This window comes from Neovison vison, chromosome 3, assembly GCF_020171115.1.
Source record: "Neovison vison isolate M4711 chromosome 3, ASM_NN_V1, whole genome shotgun sequence".
NCBI lineage: Eukaryota > Metazoa > Chordata > Mammalia > Carnivora > Mustelidae > Neogale > Neogale vison.
The window spans coordinates 58,474,023-58,486,724 of NC_058093.1; the positions used below are offsets into that span (position 1 = coordinate 58,474,023).

A 12,702-nucleotide genomic window follows, 5' to 3' on the forward strand; every position below is an offset into this window, starting at 1 on the left:
AAAGTCTGACTTATATTATTAAAGCCACAGAAAAATGCGGAGTTTACAGATTATTCTTTTTGTCTTTCCCTCTTTTCTCTCTAATTTCTATCTTGTTGTCACTGTGTCTTAGATTTTATAGATGGGCTAACGTGGTTTTTTAATCTCCTCAAGAGAATTAGGAGTATGAACTATTAATCCTGCTAATATTAGAAACTATATTGGGACTAAATTACTATACTCTGTGTGTTTGCATAGAAAAGTATTGATGACCTTCAGCATCTGACAGAAATTTTAATTTCATGAATTCATAAATCCAGAAGAAATATGTTTCTGATAATGCAAATTTGTTTTCTACCATTTATAAATTCTGGATCTCTGTGAAGGAGTCAAGTAATTTTTATTTTCTTTATTCTGATATCTAAACCATTTGTCTGAGTTTCTCAGTTTAGAGCAAGAAATGCCTGTGAGACTCATTCTTTTGGTTAGTGGTTCTCATTAACTTAGACAGGAGGACTCCCAGTACATAGATCAAAATAAAAGGGCCATTTGGCAATAAACTATATGTATTGCTACCTTGGCCACTAAAAGAGAAAGTTGAATACATAATACCTGAAACAGACCTTTCTTTGGTGAGGTGACTTTATTCCCTGATGAAATTTTGTCAACTTACAGAGATTTTCAGTGGAGAATTATAGTTCACCATGTACCCTGTAGAAAGTACCATGAGGTTTGTTTGTGTGCAACTCACTCAACTATACATAACAGATTAGAAAGGGAAAAAACTGAAGGATAAGTAAATCTTCAAAAACAAAATGTGCATTGTCATCTATCTTAACTAATGATATTCCGTCTTCTCTAAGTCTGCCCTATTTTTCAAAATTATCACTGAAGAAAAGGCATCAAGTCTAATTTGCTCCTCCACTTCTCAGCAAGAACCCACCTTCTACATTGACCTTCTTTTCCTTTCCCATCATCGTGTTGTCTCTGATTACATCACTCCCACAACCCTATCCTAAAGCCAAATTAGGCCATGTGGAGCAGGGATTGGAGATGGTATATTCCCAGTTCATTAACTTCTTGTCAGTCTGGAAGCTTGCAAAATTGGGCATAAGAAGAGATAAGACTTGGTAGGGAAAACATCTGAACTTCTTTTTACCGCCTCTAAAATTCCATATTATCAGCGAATGAGAGGATCTGTATTAAATGAAGGGTCCTATAATGGGCATCCCGGCTGTGCTATAGTAAATTTGTTAAAAGCATGGTCTTTGGAGACAGATGCCTATTTCCATTTATTAAGCTATATGCACTTGATTAAATTAGTTAATTCCTTTATGTCTTTATCTTTTTTCTATAAGAGAGCACTCTCCTCATAGGGTACTTACCAGAATTAAGTGAAATAATACATGTAAAGTACTTAGAATTGTGCCAGACCCACAGTAAATATTACGTAGTTATTAGCCATTATTATCTAATCTGAGACTTTAATGCCCTTGCAGGATTCCCAAGCAGTGGTCATTCATCTTATGCTTGATTTTTCCCAGTAATTGGGAACTCATTACCTCCCAAGGTGATCTATCTCATCTTCTCACTATTGGAGTATTGATGTTTCTATAGTGAGTCAACATTTTTTTTCTCCTACTTCTTACTTAACTAGTCTCAGGTCTACCTTGGAGCTACAAGGAAGAATTTAATTGATATTTGAACACTGTCATTTTGTTCTCATTTTCTTTAAGCTAAACATCCTCCATTCCTGCAATCATATACATGTAATATGGATGAGTATTTTGCAACTAGTTTGTCTATGATCATCTTAAAGAGTGGTACCTAGAAAGTTAGAAATGAAAGCAAGACTAGCATTCCCTTTATTCTCAAGAACATCCCAAAGTCCTATTCATTTTGGAGCTTTTTAGCACCCCCAGATTACTACCTCAAATAAAACTCTTTTTTTTTTTTTAAAGATTTTTTTTTTTTTTTTAATTTGACAGACAGAGATCACAAGTAGGCAGAGAGGCAGGCAGAGAGAGAGGAGGAAGCAGGCTCCCCACAGAGCAGAGAGCCCGATGCGGTACTCGATCCCAGGACGCTGGGCCGCTGGGATCATGACCTGAGCCGAAGGCAGAGGCTTTAACCCACTGAGCCACCCAGGCACCCCACCTCTTAAGCTGTGTTTGTATGACTTCTACTAAGCTGCATCTCATTATCTCCTTTCTGGGCTCAGGACACTTTTCCTGTTTTTACAGTTGTTTGTTTGTTTGTTTGTTTGTTTCTAGGATGGTGGTAGGAATGGCATTAGTAATTAAACAACTTTATAACTACTACTTTTTTTTTAGATTTTGTTTATTTATTTGAGAGAGAGCATGAGAGGGGAAAGGTCAGTGGGAAAAGGAGACTCCCTGCTCAGCAGGGACCCTGACATGAGACTCCATCCTGGGACTCCAGGATCATGATCTGAGCTGAAGGTAGATGCTTAACCAACTGAGCCACCCAGGCGCCCACTACTATTAAAGTACATGTTGGCACTGGCCTGTTACTTGAGTTTCCAAATATTTTTGGATTTTAGTTCTATCAATCTTTTTATTATACATCACTAAGTGTCCTCTTTATTTTGATAATCAAAAATATATAGACATCGTAAGATGAGCAGGACAGAATACTGGGAAACCACAGCTCTACTTTTATTCCTATTCTCAAAAATAACAGGTCTGAGGTACTTATTAACTGCACAGTCTATCTATGTACCTCACACATTTATTTTTTAAGGAAAAATACCAGGAACACTAAAACCGTGTCTATCATCAAGACTATAAATAATCCTCTACAGCATTAAAAAGCAAATTAAGATTTTCTGAGAAATTTTACTTATAAAGCTAAAAGTCACAAGTTTAGCCCAAAAGAAATCAAAGTAGAAAGGCATAAAGTATGTTTTTAACACTTGGTCCTTTTGCTTGTTCAATCCCTGGATATCTAGGCAGCTCTTCCTGAGTTGCTCTGGCTCTGGGGACTGCCTCTCGGCCTACAAGCACCTTGTATCTCCGGTCTTACCTTTGGTATTGGGAACAGGAAAACGTTGTTTATATCTCTAAGATATAAAATGCAAATATCCCCACCAGAGAAGCAGTACTTTGACATAAATTTATATTAAGTTGCAAATTAGTGATACTAACTACTCCCTCCAGTGCAGTTTACAGAGATTTCTGTGTTAGCAGAAAAAGAATATCCATTATCCCTGCAGAGTCCAGCCCTGCTTTGGCCATGGGCTAATAAAACTGTAGAGCTTTAGCCCGCCAGCAAGTAGAGGCTAGAAAATTCTGCTGCTTCCACACATATTATGCCTGGACCAAGGATCCACCCTGAAGTTTCCCATGTGATCATCTGAACCAAGTTCCTCGATGGGACGCCTATCCCTGGCAGCCCAGCTGCTGAGCGAGCTTCTAGCTTCAGAGTTGCAAGTATCTGCGGCCTCTCATGGAGGAGAGAGCCTATCCCTGAATCCCAGTTAGCAATGAAGAGCCCTGACCTTCTTCTTCTTTTTTTTTTTTTTAAAGATTTTATATATTTGTCAGAGAGAGAGAGGGAGAGAGAGCAAGCACAGGCAGACAGAATGGCAGGCAGAGGCAGAGGGAGAAGCAGGCTCCCTGCCGAGCAAGGAGCCGGATGCGGGACTCGATCCCAGGACCCTGGGATCATGACCTGAGCCGAAGGCAGTTGCTTAACCAACTGAGCCACTCAGGCATCCTGAGCCCTGATCTTCTTCACCAGGTACTGTCCCCAGAGGAGACTCTGCTTTCCCGGGATTCTTCTTAGGGGGGGGCCTTGGGGATCTGCCCATGAGGACCCTGCTGCCCCAAGGTGGTGATGATAGCTTCCTTACTTGATTAGGAACTCCTTGGCCTTTCACCTCTGCCTAAATGGGAACCTGACTTTTGCCTCTCATTCTCTAGTTTGGATTTGGATCACCCTCCCATCTCCTCCTGCCTTGGTCATTGTACCCTAACCTTTGCCATCCTGGCTTGGTGCGATTTTGCTCCTTCCTCCCCCACAGTAATCACCGTATTTCAATCTGCCTCGTCACGTGGTTTATGACTCTGAGAGGAAAAAAGGAGGGGGAGGGAATAGGAAAAGGAACTGCCAGAGACAACAAAGATAAAAACTTCCATCTGTCTCACATGTTTTGTCTAGAGCCAGAACTGCTCCATGGCACAAGTTTTAAATTCCATGCACTCGGACAGAATTCCCTCAAAAAGCATCTCTAACTATAGCTTCTCCATCTTGCCTCAAGACCGTCCTGCCACCAGCACCCTACCAGGTTGAGACCAAATTCCCAGGACTAGCCAGATCTGCTGGAGCTTGGGCATCAGCCAAACACACATGCCAAAGCAAATAGAAGAGGGAAAGGGCATAGAATGGAGAGACCGAAGGGGCATTTCCCAGTTAAGCCAACACACTGCTTTAAAAAAAAAAAAAAAAGCTGTGTTTATAAAATTCCACTCATGCAAAAATATAAATTCTTTTTTTTAATTTAAAAATTTTTTTTAAGATTTTGTTCTTTTTATTTGACAGAAAGAGACACAGCAAGAGAGGGAGCACAAGCAGAGGGAGTGGGAGAGCGAGAAGTAGGCTTCCCGCAGAGGAAGGAGTCCGATGTGGGGCTCAATCCCAGGATCCTGGGATAGTGACCTGGGCTGAAGGCAGACACTTAATGACTGAGCCACCCAGGTGCCCCCAAAATATAAATTCTGGAGAAGAAAATTTTCCTTCCACTTTTTGTTTTATTTTGCTCTATTTACAGTATTAGATAGGTTTTACTTATCCATTGCATACAAGAAAGTTTAAAGTTTGCTCTCAGTAAGAGAGTTGTAAAACACAAGTGTTGAAAGAAATTAATACTCCACTCTATGTTAGATGAGTAAATGGAATGTTTTTCATTACATGCTTATTTCATCTTTTTAGATGCCCTAAAACGTATTTCCTTTTCACAGAACAATTTCATCATGAGTAGAAATATCTCAGGCTTACTTAACATCTAATTTAATAGAGAGCGGTACGTGAAAGTAGAAAACCAGACTGAGAATCAGAAGCTTGAAATTCTAGTCCTTCTAACCGTGGAACTTCGGGTAAAGTCTCAAAGTCCTCATCTGTAAAACGCAGGAACTGAACAGACTTTCCATCTTTTGTTGTTGTTGTTGTACAGTCATTTTCCTGTCCAGCAACTTGGTGTGCTAAGAGTGTGGTACAGTAAAAAAAAAAAAGAAAGAAAAGAAAAAGAAATGCACTTGGATTCAAAAGACTCAGCTGCCTCTAACTTAATGACTTTGAACGTCTCCCCTCTCCTGTTTCCTCATCTGTAATAAAAAGGAAATGGAACATATGGGGTCTCAGGACATTTCCAGCTCTAAAATTTTATAACAAAGAAACGTGTCTGCGGTGCATATGCTGCCTTCCATTTGCATGTAAAACTTGATGTTTTGCTCCAAGTAGCCTGAGAAGAATGGATGCATTTGTGAAACATTTCCCCTGTGTGCTGGAACACACATGCCCTCAGCCATACAAACAGGGCACCTTATTTCCCAAGGAGAAAGCTGTCTTAGGAGCCTTTCTGGCTTCATTTTTCTTCTTAGTCTCCGGGACCATGCTCTGGAATCCAGTACGGGCTTCATCACTACTAGGCTTCTTCCTAGTGACCTATGTAGGCCTTAAAGCAAAGGCAAACTCACTCAAATCTAGTCTTTGCCTGCTGTTTATAAATATACTGCTCAGGTTTAAAAAAAAAAAAAAAAAGTGCCTTCTTTAAAGCTAAAAAAAGAAATTTTTCAAACAGACTTTAACATTTTCTTACATGAAAATGTGCTTAATCCAAAAATATTTTTGTGTTTACAATTTCTGATGTCTTAACTCTTCATGAAAAGAATCTTTGATTCAAAAGGAAGTCAGAGCTACAGGCACGGGTGGTTTACAGAACATTTTCTGGTAGTCTTTGCTTCATTTCAATATCTTGCCACAATTGGCTGTTGAGAGCTACAAATAAGGAAGTCTTCAATTTAGGGGATTTCTCAGTGGAAGTTCCCAGTGCAACACAAGGGAGAGCTCAGGACGGTTTGGGCAACATTGCTAGAGCCTGCAGATAAAGCTTCTAGACTTCCTAACTGACCACTTCTTTCAAGAGCACTAGTCTATGAAGGAAGACTGATAACCTGGAGAAGAGGTAACCAAAGTTTTAGTTGTTCCTATCAATTTAATTCTCAACCTAGCAAGGTGGCAGGCATGTCTTAGACTAAAGCGTTGCAGATTTGTTCTACTCTTTGCATTAATTACAAAGTGAGTAATTTATGACATGATTTGATAATGTCTTTGTATTTGTTGTCATAATTGGAAATTTGGCCCTTAAAAGGTGGAGTCCCTAACCAAGACTAAAGAAAATTTTTAAATACTGTGATCTTTTTACATTCTTCCCAACTTTTAAGATCAAATTTATGTCTCTACTTGAAATAATTTTTTAAGTTTATATCTGGAATATATGAGCCTTCTCCAATAAGTGGTTTTTATAACATAATGTAAGACTTAAAAAGATATGTATTTGGCATAATTAAGTTGTATGTAGCTTACTAGGTTGAACAGTAAACTAATACTATATATATTTATACTTCGGGGGTACTAAATTTTTAAAGATCAATTCTGGCCTGATCCAGTGTGTCCCTTCAAAAATTAACTCAAGGTTAGTATTTTTTCATCTCCTAAGAAACACACGTAAATGAATATTTTTTAGAGTAAAATATTAACCTTACAGACAACATTGTATTTCCTATCTTAGAACATTTAAACTTTGCCCATTATAGAAATCCAGTCTTATTTGCACAAATTGGCCTTTATTTTTACAATCAAAAATGAATGCTGGGGTGCCTGGGTGGCTCAGTGGATTAAAGCCTCTGCTTTCAGCTCAGATCATGATCCCAGGGTCCTGGAATCGAGCCCCGCATTGGAACCCTGCTTCCTCTCTCTGACTGCTTCTCTGCCCACTTGTGATCTCTGTCTGTCAAATGAATAAATAAAATCTTTAAAAAAAAAATGAATGCTAAAGATTATGTAGTATTTTCTCAAGAATAATCCTAAGAGGGGTGGCTCAGTCATCATGCCTCTGCCTTCAGCTCAAGTCATGATCCCAGGGTACTAGGACATGGTTCCCTACTCAGCGGGAGCTTGCTTATCCCTCTCCCACTCCTCCTGCTTGTGTTCTCTCTCTCACTGTGTGTGTGTCTTTCTCTGTCAAGTAAATAAATAAAATCTTTAAAAAAAAATCAATAATCCTAAGAAAAGTTGATAGTTTGAAAAGACTAAACAGCAAAAACCCTTATCAACATAGCTGCTGTTTATTGAATGTCTGTTGGAGAAAGACAGTAACAGGATCTTCCAGCTAGTAAGTGGCGAAGCCAGGACTCAAACTTGAGTTCATACTGCTTCTTCTTTTTTTTTTCTTTTCTGACTCTCTGTGACTGCTGCTCTGCCTTCGTACAATATTGAAATAACATTTTGAGATGTCTTTGCCGAAGTGCAGAGTGATGGGGAAAAAAGGAAGATGACTTGGCCAAGGTCACAGACCAGCAAAGTCATTCATAGAAGCTTAGAAGCCATTCCAAGATCTCCCTTTCCTCACTCTCCCACCCCATTCCCCTCCTTCCTTCCAGGATGCACGTCCACCCATGCACACATTTGTCTACTTCCATGCAGCAGGGGACATGGGGCTGTAGACTAGGTCCAACCTGATGGAGGTTCCTCCAAGCAGCTACTTTGGGCCCCAAAGCACACATAAACACATAAAGAAGTGTTTATTTCTTTTGAACACTTGTGACAATGAAAGAGATGGCCAAGTGGAAAATTTTAAATCAATTTGTTAAATTCTGCCCAGAAAGTTCTAGTTGGAATTCCATGGAACTTACACACTAATTAGAGGGAAATAATCATCCTTACAGTAAAGAACCTTCCTATCTGCACAAATTTTTTTTCTCTCCACGTATTAAAACCCCGGGAAATACCATAAGTTATTCACTTATTATAAAATATATTTCAATGTATTTTATTTATATTTATTATAAAATATATCTCAATATATTTTATCTTCTTTGTGTATAGAGCTGGGGATGTTTTTTTGGATAGGGACGTTCTTTCCACTGTATTTTCTAACCAATTACTGCTAGCATTTAGAAAAGTTCTTTATTTTATATTTTTATCTTGTATCCAGCTATTATGTTGATCCTCTATTTGTTCCAAATTACTTTAGGTAATCCACATATGATGCCTAGTTAAGAAAAATGCAATTTTTCTCCTCTTTTTTTTCTTCTCACCAAAACTCCTAAAACAGTGTTTAATAACAGAGGAGACAGAAGTTAACCTTGTCTTGTTCTGATCTCAGTGGGAATTTCCCTAGTGGTTAACATTAAGAATGATGATGGCTGTTGGTTTGAGATAAACATATTTATCATAAAATACAAATAACTACAAAATCCACTTCTCATACTGTTTTACAAAAGGTATATTAAGACTTCATGTTAACCTATATTCAATGTCTTTTTGGTGTTATTAGAGATAACTGTAAGGTTTTTGTACTTTAAGGAATATAGTGCTCTGCTATTACACAATGCAGTAATTGCCTTATTTAAAAAAAATTCAATGTTATAGGGGGCGCCTGGGTGGCTCAGTTGGTTAAGCCTCTGTCCTCAGCTCAGGTTATGATCTCAGGGTGCTGGTATCAAGGCCTGCATCAGGTTCTCTGCTCAGCGGGGAGCCTGCTTCTCCCTCTCTGTCTGCCTGCCTCTCTGCCTACTTGAGATTTCTCTCTCTGTCGAATAAATGAATAAAATCTTAAAAAAAAATTCAATGTTATCAAAAATCATTCCTCCATAATAAAGGTAGGTTTATAATTATAAAATATATTTAGTTATTGCTCTTGTTAAAATAATAAATCGGTTGATCAAAATGAACCAAGCCAAACCTACACATTTCCTCATTCTCTCTTTAATCCACATGCTTAGATGTCTCTTCTCTATTATTTTGGCTTCACAATTCAGTTCACAACTCAAATTAGCAGAAAAGAATGAAAATAATGTGGCATAGCCAAGGAACCCTATCCAGGCAGTGCAACCAGATACTCAAACAAAGCAGCTGTTCCTATGCTTTGTGCAAAAAAGCTTTCCCCCTATGATGACTGTGCTAGTTGCAAGCCACAATTGTGTTATAACCAACAGCAGTATGCAAAATGTGTGTCCAAATTAATTAATCTTACACCAATTTATATTAAGAAAATGTACGTTAAAAGAAATCTGTAAATTGTTGAGATCTTTTGCTTTCATTTTCACAAGTGAAATTACTTTGTATTTTTATTTTTTGATTAAAAACACCAAAGTTTTCCATGTTCTAAAAAGTTTAATGAGAGTTATCCGCTCCTTGAAATGTTTAAAGAGCAAATCTTCACACTGTTTATCCTTGGCACCCACTTTTGGAAGTAATTCTTTAAAAGCTTTCCAATATTTTCTATTGTTATTGATCTAGTTGGGTTTAATGCTGTTTTTTCCACCTAGTTAAGGTGGTTTATAAATGATCTTTTTCATCAAATTTTTCAAAGGTATTAGCATACACAGCATTCTCTTGTACTTTTTTTATCATCTCCATAACTATGTGGATAAACTCTTTCTCCAATAATTTTGTTCATTAATGTTTTCTCTCTCTCTCTCTTTTTTCCTGATTGAACATGTCAGAGAATTTATCCCTTGGATTTATCATTTTATGATCAGCTCTTTTTTTAGTAGTTTTTGCTTTTATCTTTAACTGCATTTTCTCTTTTGAGATTCATCTGTTTAAGGGGGGAGGGGAGCTAAAGGAGAGGGAGAGAGAATCTCAAGCAGACTCCCCACTGAGCAGGGAGCCTGATGTGGGGCTTGATCTCTGGACCCGGAGATCACGGCTTGAGCCAAAATGAAGAGTTGGAAGCTTAACCAACTGAGCCACCCAGACACCCCTCTTTATTTTCTTAATGTCTCTTATGAGACTACAATATTTTACTTTTTCTCTTTTCAGTTTTTGAGTTAAATGCTTAGTTCATTTATTTTTATTATTTCCTGTTCTTAATGAAAGTACTTAAAGCTAAGAATTTTCTGAGCACCATTTTAACTATGTCTTACAACTTTTGATAGGTCACTTTCACATCATTGTTATTTTGTTTTTAATTGTAGCTTTATTTCCTCTTTGATCCAAGAGCTATTTAGGACAACCAAGTTGTTTTCAGTTAATGGTCTTTGTTTGTTTCGAACAGTTTTAGATTTAGGGAAAAATTGCGTCAACACAACAGAGAGTTTCCATATTATCACCCTGCCTTGTCTCATCACATAATTTCCCCTATTACTAACATTTTACATTAGGATGTACATGTGTATGTGTTACAATTAAGGAACAAGTATTGATATGCTTTTATTAACTCAGTCTACAGTTCATTCAAATTTTCATATTTCTTTCCTATTTTAAAAAATTGAGGTAAAATTCACATAACATAAAATTAAACATGGTAAATTAAATAATTTGGTAGCATTTATTGCATTCACAGTGTCTTGCAACCAACACCTCTATCAAGTGTCAAAACACTGTTATTACCCCAAAAGGAAACCCTTTATTGAATTAGTTAAGCAGGTGCTCTGCATTTCTTATTCCCCTCAATGCCTGGCAACTGCCAATCTGTCCTCTGTCTTTATTGATATGTCTGTTCTTGGTGTTTCATATAAACGAAATCATATCATATGTGTGTTTTTCTGATTGGCTTCTTTCACTGAACGTAATGTTTTCAAGATTCATCCATGTTGTAGGATATATCCGTACTTTATTCCTTTTATGGCCAAGCAATATTCTATTGTATGTAAGTACCACAATTTGTTTATCCATTTATCAATTGTTGGGTCGGGTAGTTGGGCTATTTTTATTTTATGGATATTGTAAATAGTTTTGCTATGACCATGTATTTGTTTGAGTACCTGTTTTCAATTCTTAGGAATATACCAAGTGGTAGAATAGTGGGTTGTTCTGTTTGACTTTTTAAGGAAGAACCAAATAGTTTTCCACAATTGTCAAGCCATTTTAAAATGCCCACCAGAAATATATGAGAGCTCTGATTTCTCCACATTCTTACCAACTCTTGTTATTTTCCTTTGTTGTGTTACCATTATTATTGTTATCTTAGTGCAGGCAAAGTGGTACCTCATTGTGGTTTTGATTTACATTTCCCTGATGACTAATGATATGGAGAATCTTTCATGTGCCTACTGGCTATGAGTATAATCTCCCTGGAGAAATGTCTGTAAGTCCTTTAGCCATTTTTAAATTGAGTTGTTTGTCATTTTGCTTTTGAGCCTTTAGTGTTCTTTATGTATTCTGGATTCTTAGAGTTTCATCAAATATGTGACTTGTAAATATTCTCTCCCATTCTGTAGATTGTCTTTTAATAATGTCTTTGATAGGGCCCTTCAATGCCCAATTTTTCTATTAATTTTTTATGAGGTCAAATTTTTTTTCTTTTCTTGTTCATGAGTTTGGTATCATATCTAAGAATCTAGTGCCAACTTCAAGATCATAACAATTTACCACTATGTTTTTATCCAAAAGTTTTATAGTTTTACTTGTTAAATTTAGATCCATTTTTAGTTAATTTTTGTAAATAGTGTAAGGAAAGGGGTCCAACTCATTCTTTTGATTATGACTGTGAGTTGTCCTAATATCATTTGTTAAAGAGGCTACTCTTTCTCCATTGAATAGTCTTTGTGTCCATATCAAATATCAATTCATCAAATACGTATGGGTTTATTCTTCACTCTCATTTATAGTCCATTGATCATATATCTATCCTTATACTGATACATCACTGTTTTAGTTACTGCAGCTTTGTAGTAAGTTTTTAAATTGGAAAGTATGAGTCCTTCAACTTTATTTTTCTTTTTCAGTATTCTCTTGGCTATTCAAGGCCCCTTGTAGTTCCATCTGAATTTAAGGATCAGCTTTTACATTTCTGACACAAAAAAGGCCATTGGAATTTTGTTATAGATTGCATTAAATCCATAGATCATTTTGAGAAGCATTGTCATCTTAACAATATAAGTTCTTTTAATCCATGGGAATGCCGTCCCATTTATTTAGATCTTCATTTCTTTCAGCAATGTTTTGTAGTTTTCAATATACGAGTGTTTTACCTCTTTGATTATATTTATTCCTAGATATCTTATTTTGGAGATGCTATTAAAAATGGAATTATTTTCTTAATTTCCTTTTTGGATTGTTCATTGATGATGTATAGAAACAACTGATTTTTGAGCATTGCTCTTGTATCCTGCACTGTTGCTAAACTCATTTACTAGCTCTACTAGATTTCTTGTGGATTCTTTGGGACTTTCTATACATAAGATAATTTCATCAGCAAATAGAAATATTTTTACTCCTGGCATGCCTGGTGGCTCAGTCGATAGAGCTTGCATGCAACTTGGAATTGTGAGTTTGGGACCCATGTTGGATGTAGAGATGACTTAAATCTTTAAAAAACAGAGAGAGAAATTTTTTTTTATTTTTTTCTTTCTTCTTTTTAAAAAATATTTACTTATTTATTTACTTGAAAGAGAGAAAAAGAATGAACATAGAGGGAAGAGGCAAAGGGTGAGAGAGAGAGAATTCAAGAAGATTCTGTGCTGAGTGTGGAAC

The 12,702-nt window shown here is 36.8% G+C and overlaps 1 protein-coding gene across 1 annotated transcript in view; it reads left to right on the plus strand.

The window, feature by feature from the left end:
• Window positions 1-6,081: 6,081 nt before the first annotated feature.
• Window positions 6,082-12,702, plus strand: part of TANK (TRAF family member associated NFKB activator) — a 91,566-nt gene continuing 84,945 nt past the window's right edge. Inside the window, exon 1 of the mRNA XM_044242195.1 lies at window positions 6,082-6,184. The gene's annotated coding sequence lies outside the window, so the exon portion shown is untranslated. The remainder of the gene's footprint in view (window positions 6,185-12,702) is intronic.